The sequence below is a fragment of the Macaca thibetana genome, chromosome 1, assembly GCF_024542745.1.
Source record: "Macaca thibetana thibetana isolate TM-01 chromosome 1, ASM2454274v1, whole genome shotgun sequence".
Taxonomy (NCBI): Eukaryota; Metazoa; Chordata; class Mammalia; order Primates; family Cercopithecidae; genus Macaca; species Macaca thibetana.
The window spans coordinates 95,948,895-95,962,407 of NC_065578.1; the positions used below are offsets into that span (position 1 = coordinate 95,948,895).

The 13,513-nt window shown below is 39.7% G+C and overlaps 1 protein-coding gene across 1 annotated transcript in view; it reads left to right on the forward strand.

Moving 5' to 3' along the window:
- The window catches only part of PTBP2 (polypyrimidine tract binding protein 2), an 843,808-nt gene that overhangs the window by 558,563 nt on the left and 271,732 nt on the right, over positions 1-13,513 (forward strand). The gene's annotated exons all lie outside the window — the stretch shown is intronic.

Below are 13,513 nucleotides of genomic sequence, written 5' to 3' on the forward strand. Positions count from 1 at the left end.
TTTTAGGATTTGGGGTGGGGGGCTTAATTGTACGGTTTAATATGAAATGGGTTTTCTTTGGTGATGGGGGGACTCTGCAGCTTTTTACAGTGTATAAACAAGTGGTTTAAAAACTGGAAAAGTGAGATTTAAGCACATGTTTTATCTATTTCTGTTTGAGAAGCATATTGAATTTCAATGATGTACAGCACAGGATGCAAGGGGAAGTTTTTTGTTTTTTGTTTTTTTGGACTTCATTTACGCAAGTTAGTGTCATGAAAATTACTTCTCTAGTAGGTCAGGGCGCCAAGTGATACTGTGGAATAAACATTTAGGAAATGCAAAGCTACTTGTCAAAATAACTTAAGATCGTTACTTAGTTTTCTCCAAGAAGATCCAATGGAACTGGACATCACTGTCAAATACCATTTCCTAGCACCGGCAACAGAGACCATATTGAAGTAAAACATTTACCAATTTTGACAGGAAGCCTACATATATAGAATGTTTATGTAAGATAAAGATGTGTTCATTTGCAAAGGTAGTTTAAAATTCAACCAAACTAAAATACCATATGATATGGTTTGACTCTGTGTCCCCACCCAAATCTCATCTTGAATTGTACTCCCAAAATTCTCATGTGTTGTGGGAGGGACCTGGTGGAAGATAATTTGACTCATGAGGGCGGTTTCCCCCATACTGTTCTCATGGTAGTGAATAAGTGTCACAAGATCTGATGGTTTTATCAGGGGTTTCTGCATTCGCATCTTTCTCATTTTCTCTTGCTGCCATCATGTTAGAAGTGCCTTTCACCTCCCACCATGATTCTAAGGCCTCCCCAACCATGTGGAACTGTAAGTCCAATTGAACCTTTTTTTCTCCCCAGTCTCGGGTATGTCTTTATCAGCAGCATGAAAATGGACTAATACACAATACTATTCGTTATTTCAATTCTTTTAAAATTATTATTATTTTATTTTTTAATTGACAGATAAAATTATATGTATTCATTCACACACAACATGATGTTTTGAAGTATACATACATTGTGGATTAATTAATTTTAGCTAATCAACATATGGATTACCTCACATAGTAATGATTTTTGTGGTGAGAAAAGTTAACATCCACTCTCAAATATATCAAACATAGAAAGTTAAATGCTACATACTGTCACTTAAAAGTGGAAACAATAGTGTGTAAACATGAACATAGAGAGTAGAATAATGGACACTGGAGATTCAGAAAGGTGGGAAGGTGGAAAGGGGGTGAGGAATGAGAAGTTACCTAATGGGTACAATGTTCACTATTTTTCAGGGTGTCCAATCTTTTCACTTCCTGGGCCACACTGGAAGAAGAGGAAGAATTGTCTTGGGCCCCACATAAAATACACTAACGCTAACAATAGCTGATGAGCTAAAAAACCAAAAAAACAAAAAAAACAAAACAAACAAACAAAGAATCACCAAGAAAAAAAATCTCATAATGTTATGAGAAAGTTTATGAACTTCTCTTGGCCCACCTTCAAAGCCATCCTGGGCCATGTGCAGCCTGCGGGCTGAGGGTTGGACAAGCTCAATTTAGATGATGTTTACACTAAAAGCCCAGACTTCATCATTATGCACTATATCCATGTAATAAACTGCACTTATACCCCCGAAAGCTATAAAAATAAGAAATAAAATTTTAAAATCCCCTCTTAGCATTTTTCAAAAATGCAATATATTGCTATTAACTATAGTCACCATGTCGTACATTATTTGAATTCTCTAATGCATTTTTACGCCCTTCCAGTGCCCACTGTGAACTATTGCTACAGGGAAATTTAGTTGTGTAATTGCCATTAACAATATGACAGAAATAGCAACTGTGTAACTAATTCCCCACATTGTATGTATCTTCTGCTCACACTACATAGAACATTTTTCCTCATGATTCTGAAAGGAGGCAAGCAGCATACCACCCCCTTGAAAAGTGGAGCAAATTCAGAAATTCTTGTGACTGTATTGGGTCAAGTCTTGGTCATTATGTGTGCTGTGTGCTGTGTGTTGTGTGCTGGAGCCATTATCTTGACGTACACACAGGATACTAATGCTGACATCTAATTATCATTATAAAACTGATGAACTCTCAATAAGGCCAGCACAAAGCAGAGAAATACATCGTTATGCAATCTATTAGGTCATTTATTTAATAAATTAAAATACTTAAGGAAGGAAAATCAGTCTGGCATTTTCTTTAGTCAATTCTCTTTGGCAGATGACTGAATTGCAGAGAAATTCAAAGAGTGGAGGAAACACTACATTAAAAGCTCCGTGATCAAAACAAAGAGCATAAAAACACTTGAGCATTGTCTAATGGACAATTTATCATCCAAACAGATGCATTCATTAAGGGAAAAATTACCTTCAAATATCAGGAAACATAAATTGGGTCTATTCTGATTTCTTGTTTTTGCAGCAAGAGTGTTCCAAACTATGGAAACAAGTATATAAAAGATGCTTCAGTGCAGGAGCAGCACATTTTGGGCATTTAAGTTTATTGTGCAAAGCTGTTTGAACTGCTTGAAGATGGTAAATCAAGCAAATATGGGACATTCGAACTGATAAAAGTCTTTCTGGGCCAATTACTTCTCTCCTATATTTCAAAGACAGAGACTGTTTTGTTATTTCATGGCTGTTGTTATTATTAATGCTACAACTACTACTAATAAGAAATCATTTTCTGCTTTGCCTTAGCAACATGGACTCCAATCAGTCACCATAGGCTCCACCTCTGTGGCAGGAAAGCATCTCTCAAGCACAGAGCCAAAAGGTTGGGCCCTCGCGCTGTCTCCCCTCATGTGAATTCCTGGTGCTAAGCTCACAGTCAGATGGCAGAGGGAATCACTGTGTACAGCTGGTGGCCTGAGTCTTGTGCTCCATCAATTTGCATTACTGCTCAGAAATTAACACCGAGCAGCAGCGCTGTCATTGCCCTAAGACCATAATCCAGCCACAAATGGAATAAAAAACTTTCATAAATAAACAGGCTAAGCAGTGGCTCACTGAGTTGTGGCCCTCAGGCATGTGCAAAGCTCATCTTTTCCCTGTGGGTGAACTCACAGACAGCTGCTCTAAACTTACTGGCACTGATGGTAGTAGTGACGATAATGACAGTTGTTTACAGGGCATCTACTATGTGCAAAGCAGTGTTCTTGCATTGTCTCTAATCCTCAAAACAAATCTGCCTATGGATGTTATTACCATTTTACAGATGAGAAACGGAGATTCAAAGACAGATACCTGAAGTTTTTCTACTATATACACTGCTTCTCTGCTTATTGAACCCCAACTATAAAAATTTTCTACATGTTGATTAATAAGCTACTGAATATTTGGGTCATTTTATTTTGCACATGATAAAATGGAGGCAGCAATAGGTAAAGTGTACACCATCAGTTTGAAGCTGACCAATTAAAATTCAGATAACCCACATGAAATTTTGGTACATTGAGCCAGTATCCCTTTATAGAGAAGGAGGCGTTGTAGAGACAACAGCAAGCACTTTGATGTCAATCTGACTTAAGGTTGTATCTGATTCTGTGATCTTTGGGAAACTAGTTAATTTTTCTGATCTTTATTTTTTCATGTCTGAAATAATAACAATAGCCCAAATTTATTGAGCATTTACAATGTATGAAAAATTTTTTGAAGTCTCATTATTTATAATATCCGAATTCATTTAATCTTCAGAACTTTTCTAAGTCTCTTATAATATCTAAATTCATTTAATCCAGGGTGATAATGGCTAGGAAGTGCCAGAAGAGATGTTGTAACTCATATATTCTGACTTTAAATCCTGGGGTTATGGCTGTCTTATACCTCCCTGCCTCACCAGGCTGTATTAAAAACCGGTGGTTATATACAGTATATGAAATACATGTTCACATGCATTTTGGCTTATTGAGACTGTAGCCACATTTTAAAAACTTTTAAATGCCAATACATCACACATAATAATAATAACTACATTATGGTAGTTGTTTAGAGCAAGCTGACTTGTAAATGTCTATGTAGCATATTTGTAGCAAGAATATGCTACAAATTTGCCATATTAAAGAAACAACAGGCTCCCTAAAAGTCTTTATTCAAAATGTATGTATAAATGAGATAAAATGGCCAGTTCTTGAGAGAAGAAGCAGTGTCTTCAGTGTCTTGTTAGCCTAGGAACAGTACTTTGCATTTGGAAAACACTCTGAAAATTGACTCAAGTTGTATTGCATAAGGAAAAACATAAGGATAAGCATTGTGTTTATAGTTTAGTTGTCTGAGGATGCAAAGATGAATTTGACATGACTCCTGTCCCTGGGGAATCCATCATCCAGTAATAGTGAAGATATAGATAAAGAAGTAAAATACAAATTTTAAGTGACATAGCTGTGATACGGAGGACTCCTGGAAAGAGTGGCTTACTCTGCTGGGAATGTTGAAGAAGGCCTCTTCAAGGAGGAAATTTTTAAGAACTATCATGATGGATGATTAGAAAATATCTAAGTAGACAAAGAGGACTCTGTGTGCAACATAATGCAGCTCAAGTTGTCAAAATTTACAAATGACAATTGTAGGTTATAGATTGGACTCTGCAACCAAGTGCATACACTACTGGAGTAAAAGATGCATAATGATTAGTGGGGAGCCAGTATGAGGTTCCAGAATTGACACTAGAAAGGTAAACTGTGGTGATTTTTAAAGAGGTTTTATGCCATGCTAAGGAGCTTATATTCCAACTACAGGCATCACGGATGTAGACAGGGCAGTGGGACTCATCAGAAATAATGATGAGAATGAAGTGAGGAAGGCCCAGCAAGGCTGCCACTCTTAATCACCACTTTATATTCTCCCTCAGTGGACAAATTACTACCAGTTCGATTTCAGTATTTCAAAATTTTTCATTTACTTATTTCTATTTTAATATTTATTTATTAATTTATTTTTGAAACAGGATCTCACTCTGTCACTCACTGCAGCCTCAACCTCTCCCACTTAAGCAATCCTCAAACTTCAGCCTCCCTAAAAGATGAGATCACACACTTGGCTAGTTTGTTGTTGTTGTAGAAATGGGGTCTCACTATGTTGCCCAGGCTGGTGTTGAACCCCTGGGCTCAAGGGATCCTCCTGCCTCGGCCTCCCAATGTGCTGGGATTACAGGTGTGAGCCACTGTGCCCAGCCTCTATTTTAATTTTAAATTTACCAGTAACAAAAAAATCCATGAAGTAGTCAAAATAGAGCTATATGCGCTTTCTTCTACACAAACTCTCTTCTTGCTCATCATACCTTCCTATCCAGTCTCTCAGGCATAGGGGTCTTGTTGATAGGGGGATGACAGAAGATGAGATATAATATGCTTTTTCATGATAACCAAGATTTGATTGGGAATGACTAAGTTAGGGTAGCATATGCAAATCAAACACCCTAATAGTCCCATGAGGAAAAGCCTAAGGACTAGTCTTATTTCTCCTACAAGCAGAAGTATAGCCCCTGGTTTATGGATTTACTAGCTGTGTGATAATTTGGCAAGTTTCTCGCTTCTCTGGGTTTTACTTTCTACATCTGCATAATGAGGGGCTGGACTGGATGATATCTAGCGTATGTCATGGCTCAAACATTCTCTGAGGTAGCTGTGGTCATGAAGAATTTCAAACTCTCAGTGCCTTAACAAACACACAAAAGTTTCTTTCTCACGCTCTGCTACATATCCCTCATGTGTAGTCTTTGGAGATTCTGCTCAGCAGGGTCACTAGGACCCAAGCTAATGGCCTTTAATAGCTGCCCTGTCTGAAACATGTGATCTCTCATTGCTAGGGCAGAGAGAAAGAGGGCGCTGAAGGATTTTGCACAGACAACTAATTTCCACTTACAGTCCACTGTCCAGAGCTAGTCACAAAGCTCTTTTTCCTGCAAAGAGGCCAAGAAGTGCAGTTCTTCCTGTGCTCAGATGGAGAGGACAACAGGAAACGAACAAGCACTTGAGTTCTCCGGTATCTGGAGCAAGCAGAAGGAATGACATCAGGGCATCTAGAACATCCTGTGCTCCCAGGCTCTCTGGTAAAGAGATTATAGAGTGGGTGAACAATGGTAGCTAGCAAGGCAAAGTGAAGAGAATTTTTCCTCCTTTCTCTACAGTCCTCTTAAGGGAAAAAATTCAAACCATCTGAAATAATTATAGCACTAGCTCTTACATTGAAGAGCAGCACACTGCCAGTCCATATTTGGTTTGTTTTAGAGGGTTCATTATTTAAAACAAGCAGGTAATTTCCACTGAAGATTTTTTTTTTAGGTTCCTTATACCTAAAGTCCATTTCTAAACTTGAAGGGTTTACTCAGCATAAGAGCCAAATCACATTTTAGCAAGAGCTACATTGCATAATGCGAAATGCTTTGATTTCTCCCATCTAAGTTGAAAAAGTTGTCACAAAACACCAACAGATTCAAAACAGCTCTCAAAATGACTTTTGTTAAAGGCAGATTCCTGAACTATTCATCTGTGTTAAAATGCATTTTGCCTTGAATCATATGTCATGTTGCCAGCAAAGAGTTGTTTCCATGCCAACTCGTTTGCAACACGAGGGAAAAAAATCAAAGCTACTAACATCTGGAAGATGTCAGTACTGATGTAAGCCACTTACAATGAAAAACACGGGACTGCGAGTGCCTGCCAAAGAGACCCTATATAAGGGGGTAACATTTTAATATAATTGCCTAACAATGTATTACTATTCCTTTTCTGGCTGTTTTCTTGATCTAAACACTATTCCAGAAAGGGCTTGCAGAAAGGAAAAATTAATATGCTTCATATGCAGTGTTTTTCTTACAAAGCTAGCACATCTTTCTGACATGAGTCTTTTAACAAGCCACTTAATTTTATGCATAGTCTTGAAAGTGGGATACAAAACAAATGGTTTCATTTTCTACACCTTTTCCAGCTATGGTCCTGCAAAGTCTATTTTTAAATAGTGTATCAGTGAGATAAATGAGACCCAGGGTCTCAACAATGAATTGCATGACCAGCAGTTCCTACATGCTTATTTGTCTTCCTACATAGTTCTGCTTTCCTTTGACTGTGTGTATGTGTGTATGTTTGTGCCAGCAGGTGTGCACTTCTGTGCATCTACCTCTATAGGTTATTAAATAAAATGGATTCGTTTCTTTACTTCCTAAGTGATAAATAATGTCACAGGCTAGAGTGGCTTCTCAGAAGTGCTATCCAAAGATCAAAGAACCTAAGGACACTAAATTTTGAGATGGCACCGAATGCTGTCAGAACAGCTCATCTTTCACAAGTGGAAAGGCCTCACTGATGACACTTACTTGATAATGGAAAAGCACGGGGCTTTTGTGTCATGACTTAAAAATGGAACATAAGTTTGTAGTAAACTTTAGCGGATAGTAAGCACACAGAAGTTCATGTGAACATAAATCATTCGTATTCCTTCCCCAGGCTTACTCAGGCAGGACTTCAGAGTTTCCTCTTGCCCTCCAAATACTTCTAGGTGTCTGCAGAGCATGCCTCATTCATGCACTCAGGAAAACTCTGCTCAGCTGTACTGTCAACAGTTCTTTTTCTCTTCTCCTGCTTTGCTCACTTTCATCCCTAGCAGGTGCCATCTGCTGCCAGACACCAGCTCTGCCACCCAGCATTGCTGCTCCTACCAGCAGGTTAGGGTTTCGATGAGCCAAAGCTGCACTAGTGTCTAGTTCAAGGTGGGGAAGAATTTCCTGGTGGATGTTTTCCTCCAATGAGATTCTACTCAGTGTTACTTGTTGTCCGAATATGTGGTGAAACAGTTTTAAAAATTTTAGTTAAATTTCAATAGTTTTGCCAGTTATATTAGTCTTTGTTCACACTGCTGATAAAGATATCTCCAAGACTGGGCAGTTTATGAAAGAAAGAGGTTTAATGGACTAACAGTTCCACGTGGCTGGGGAGGCCTCACAATCATGGCAGAAGGTGAAAGACACGTCTCACATTGCAGTGGACAAGAGAAGAGAGCTTGTGCAGAGAAATTCCCCTTTGTATAACCATCAGATCTCATGAGACTTGTTCACTATCATGAGAACAGCATGGGAAAGACCTGTCCCCATGATTCAATTACCTCCCACTAGGTCCCTCCCACAACACGTGGGAATTCAAGATGAGATTTGGGTGGGGACACACTCAAACCATATCAGGGGTACAGGTGGATTTTGGCTACATGGATAAGTTGTTTAGTGGTGATTTCTGAGTTTTTGGTGCACTCACCACCTGAGCAGTGTACACTGTGTCCAATATGCAGTCTTTTATCCCTCAACCCCCTCCCATCCTTCACCCTGAGACTCCAGAGTTGATTATATCATTCCTATGCCTTTGCCTCCTGTCAGCTTAGCTCCCACTTACAAGTGAGAACAGAAGATATTTGGTTTTCCATTCCTGAGTTACTTCACTTAGAATAATGGCCTCCAGCTCCATCCAAGTTGCTGCAAAGACCATTTTTCATTCTGTTTTATGGCTGAGTAGTATTTCATGCTGTATATATATCACATTTTCTTTATTGTTGGTTGATGGGCATTTAGGTTAGATCCATATTTTTGCAATTGTGAATTACGCTGCTATAAATATGTGTGTACATGTGTCTTTTTCATATAATGACTTATTTTCCTTTGGGTAGGTACCCAGTAGTGGGATTGCTGGATCTAATGGTAGTTCTACTTTTAGTTCTTTAAGTAATCTCCATACTGTTTTCCATAGTGGTTGTACTAATTTACATTCCCACCAACAGTGTAGAAGTGTTTCCTTTTCACCATATCCACACCAATATCTATTATGTTTTGACTTTTTAATTATGGCCAGTTTTGCAGGAGTAAGGTAGTATCTCACTGTGGTTTTAATTTGCCTTTTCCTGATAATTAGTAGTGTGGTGAAACATTTTCTAAGGGGGAAAAAAAAAGCCTGCTGCTTTCCGTAGAACTCATGTATGATTCCACTGGGACCTGGGCCTGTGCTAATCTATGAGATAGATTCCCAGTGATAGTCACTATACTGCATCTCCCCTCTGTCCTGACACTGCCGACATTTTCAGATTCCCTTTCTGAGTCAACCTACTCTTTTCTGCATTCTCTTCATTTTAAATAAATTCTTTACCAAAAAGCTCATCGATCCCTCTGTCTAGCAGGCCCAGCCCATCAGTTCACCAAACATACCCAGATAGGTCTAAATGGCAGCTTAAATGCTAGATGGGAATCAGCTACAAAGTGCTTAGGACATCTTTTGCTTTTCAAAGACCTAAAGTCTTCTGAGTCATTTTCAGAAAGAACTTTTCCTAGAAAGAGCCTGGGATTATTCCTTCAGGCCCTCCACCTGTGCTCTTACCAGCAATGAAAATGGATTGTGGACATGCTTCCAGGTGTTCTCAATATTAATATGTTTTTTTTTTGCTAGAAAGACAGATCAGCAGTCCCTCAAGCTATTCTGTATTCTTGACATATTGACTTTCCTGATCCCTTGCTCACAGCTGAATTCTAGCCAGAGTTCCAGCTAGTTCTAGTTCCTTCCTCAACTCACAGGCTCAGCCCTGTCTTAGGCTTCGGGGTTATGGCTGCTGTTATTGTTGAATGAGAGCTAGTGGGTTATAGATCCCTCATTACGTAACCCAAGTAACTCTGCATCATGCCATTTATTCTAAAATCACTTCTGTTCCACTTCTGAAACCAAGTCTCCAGCTCACAGCTCTAGGTCATATCTATGCGGCCCCTCTCAATCCCTTTTTCCTCTCAGAAATCCTCCTACTAATTGTGCACAGGCAGGCCATCCAGACAGACACCCACTACCTTCTCTTCACCACACTGAGTCTGTCCCCATTGTCTGCCTCCACACTGCCACCTATCCCCTCTGTTAGGTCTTGCTGAGTTCCTAACATGCCCTCTGAAACTTCTACCCCACCTGCTGCTAAGTTTGCACTGCCCCACTGCCCGTTCTCAGGGCTATGCCTACTTTCCAGTTTCTAGCCTCCATATCTAGTTCCTCCCACTGCTTATTGAGCTCAGAATACAGGTTCAGACCATGAAGTCCCTTGGATTCCAACCTAGATATTCTCCTACTCTTAGCTGATTAAAGCAATGGAGTGCTTTAGAGAAGCCAGATCTAGAAGAAAGATCACACAAAGAATTGGGCCACCTTCAGCTGACAAACAGGCTTTATTTCATCCATGTGATGTTTTAAAAATATTTGTGTCAGTCATGAAATTTGATAAATCTCACACAAAACCGCTGGTTTTTGGTTTCTCGTGAAAAACCAGAAGCCCTTATGCTCAAATTATCCTGTGGTGACACTCAACTGAGGCTGAGCAGGGTCTCCTCCAAAGGACAAATGTCCCCCAGCGTATAGTCATCAGTGCTCCCTATGGCACAAAGGTTATTTAACATAACCCTGGCACTGACGATTTTCTAATAGTAGAGAAAGACCTCTCTGTGCCCCTGTCTCTATCAAAAGTAGGAAAATAAACAAAAGAAAGAGAAGCCCAAGTATTTAAAGAAACATGCAAGAGTGAGAGACTATTGTGCCTCTGTGTGTGTGTGTATGGGTGTGTGTGTGTGTGTGTGTATGAAATGGGGGTGCAAGAGTGTATGGGTGTGTGTGTATGACTATTGTGCCTCTGTGTGTGTGTGTGTGTGTGTGTGTGTGTATGGGTGTGTGTATGGGTGTGTGTGTATGGTGTGTGTGTATGGGTGTGTGTGTATGGGTGTGTGTGTATGGTGTGTGTGTATGGTGTGTGTGTGTGTGTGTGGTGTGTGTGTATGGGTGTGTGTGTATGGGTGTGTGTGTATGGGTGTGTGTGTGTGTGTGTATGGGTGTGTGTGTGTGTGTGTATGTGTGTGTGTGTGTGTGTGTGTGTGTGTGTATGTGTGTGTGTGTGTGTGTGTGTGTGTATGGTGTGTGTGTGTGTGTGTGTGTGTGTGTGTGTGTGTGGGTGTGTGTGTATGGGTGTGTGTGTGTGTGTGTGTGTGTGTGTATGGGTGTGTGTGTGTGTGTATGGGTGTGTGTGTATGTGTGTGTGGGTGTGTGTGTGTGTGTGTATGGGTGTGTGTGTATGGGTGTGTGTGTGTGTATGGGTGTGTGTGTATGGGGGTGTGTGTGTGGGTGTGTGTGTGGGTGTGTGTGTATGGGTGTGTGTGTATGGGTAGTGTGTTACGTGCTTGTGTGTGTGTGGGTGTGTGTAATGTAGAATGGGTGTAAGTATCGATGTTTTAAGTATCATTTTTCATTTAAAACCCTGTCCACATCAGCCATTTACATTTATCTTGATTCAGCCCCTGCCCTGAAAGATTGATAGAACATCTGCAACCAAGTCAGGCTCTATAAATATTTCAAATAAATAGCAACCTATACATAGTATTTTAAGGACCAGTGCAAGTTGGTGTGTATTCATCGAGAATCTCCTGAACATCTAGGTCATGTTTTATCCCACTTCCTCACCGATAGCACAGGTGCAGTTGCCACTATTAGAGTCACATTTTTAAAATGGAAAAAAGGAGCTACAAATTAAAAGCAAATGTATTGCTTGAAGACAGCTTCTAGTCCTTCATTTATTAAACTCCTTCAACTAATATGTATTAAGCTTCTGTATGTACTTGGCATAGTATCGTGCACTTTATGTAATTGTATGTGTGCTGTCATTCATGGAGGGCTTACTGTATACTGGGGGTTCTACCAATCCCTTTCCAGATGCTATATTATTTATAATCCTCCAAGGTAGCAATTATTTGCATCTTATAGTAAGGAAGGTGGTGCTCAGAGAGCTAAACAACTGGCTGGGAACAGTGGCTCATGCCTCTAATCACAGCACTTTGGGAGGCCAAGGCAGGAGCATCACTTGAGCCCAGAATTTTGAGACCAGCCTGGAAAACATAGCAAGACCTCGTCTCTACAAAATAATAATAATAAGCTAGACGTGGTGGAGCCCGCCTGTAGTCTCAGCTATTCAGAAGGCTGAGGTTGGAGAATTGCTTGAGCCCAGGAGGTCGAGGCTTCAGTGAGTCATGATTCTACCACCACACTCCAGCCCAGGCAGCAGAGCAAGACCCTGTTTCAAAAAAAAAAAGAAAAAGAAAAGAAAAGAAAGCTAACACTAAACAACTGGCCTATGGACACACCTTGTATGTGAGGTACCAAGACTCAAACCCAGGCCAGTCTAAATTCAAATGGAGATGGAGAATGGAGTCATCTGAGAATTATTTGCTTAGATGGGTAAGTCTTTTTATATTGCTCAAAGCTGAATATTATACACCATGAACAGCAAAGATGGCTTAGCATGAAACTCTACCATTCCCCCAAATAACCTAGAAGAGATCCGCCTACAGACAGGAACAATGGACTCACCCAATAAGACCCAGCATGTTTGTTTTAAAGCCTTGATGTTTAATTTTTAAAATATCCTCAGCACTTTATAATACGAAAAGCAGCTAATATTTTATTGTAACCTGACTTCAAACTGCGTTCTCCATCGCAGGACTTCACTTAGCCTTCCATAATTTTGTCATCAGATCTTACAAAAACTTTAACCTCCACATGTTAATAAATAGCAACAAAAATTCATATGTAGTGGCACAATGAAAAAAAGTAATAAAGCTGTTCGTTACCCTTGACTCTTCTGCTCCTTTAACCTTGTTTTTTCCTCTGCACGTGGTCAGAAATTGAATTCATATTGGATTTGCTTCACTTGTGTAATACTATTCATACACGCTTTGTAATTCATTCACTTCACTCACATTTCACCTTTTGTCATTTCAATCACTTTAAATCTGCTTTGGACTTCTTCACATTCAGTCTCCTAAGTTCCTGGGTAGGGGTAGAGGATTTATTAACTTTACTTTCTGGGTTTCTGATTACAGTAGGAATAATCTCTTCAGGGGACAGGTTTAGATATTGACAACACTGCTAAAATAGCCCTCAAATAAGGCCTCAAGAGCAGACAGATGCCAGCCTTTCCTGGGCTGGACTTTCCCAAGCAGACACACAATCAGAAAGTGTGGCATTGCAGCCTTCAATGACAGTATAAGAAGTGGCTGAATGTGTGGGTTCTATAGTCAGACAGGCAGAGTTCGCGTCCTGGAGTGCCAGTTCCTACCACAGGAACCTGAGCAAGTTACTTAGTCTCTGTGTGCCTCCATTTCCTCATCTGCAAAATGCATACAGTATCAATCACATAGGATTGTTTTGAGGATTAAATGGGGATATTCACATCAAGCATTTACTCAGATGTGTTCAATAAATACGCATGATTATTATGGTAGAGCTATTAAGGTGTAGAACTGATCTCGTTTCTTTTAGCATAAAAACATGAAAATGGCCTTTAAAAAAACACGACTTAACAAAGTAAAGAGTATATAAACAATAACAACCAAGAAAACAAGCATCATATAAAGTAATTATTTATTCAGGCCAACAGTCTAATGCCAAGAGTTGCCTTTAGTGAAAAAGCCTGGTTGTCCTTCAATATCATCTTCAAATGTTAACAAC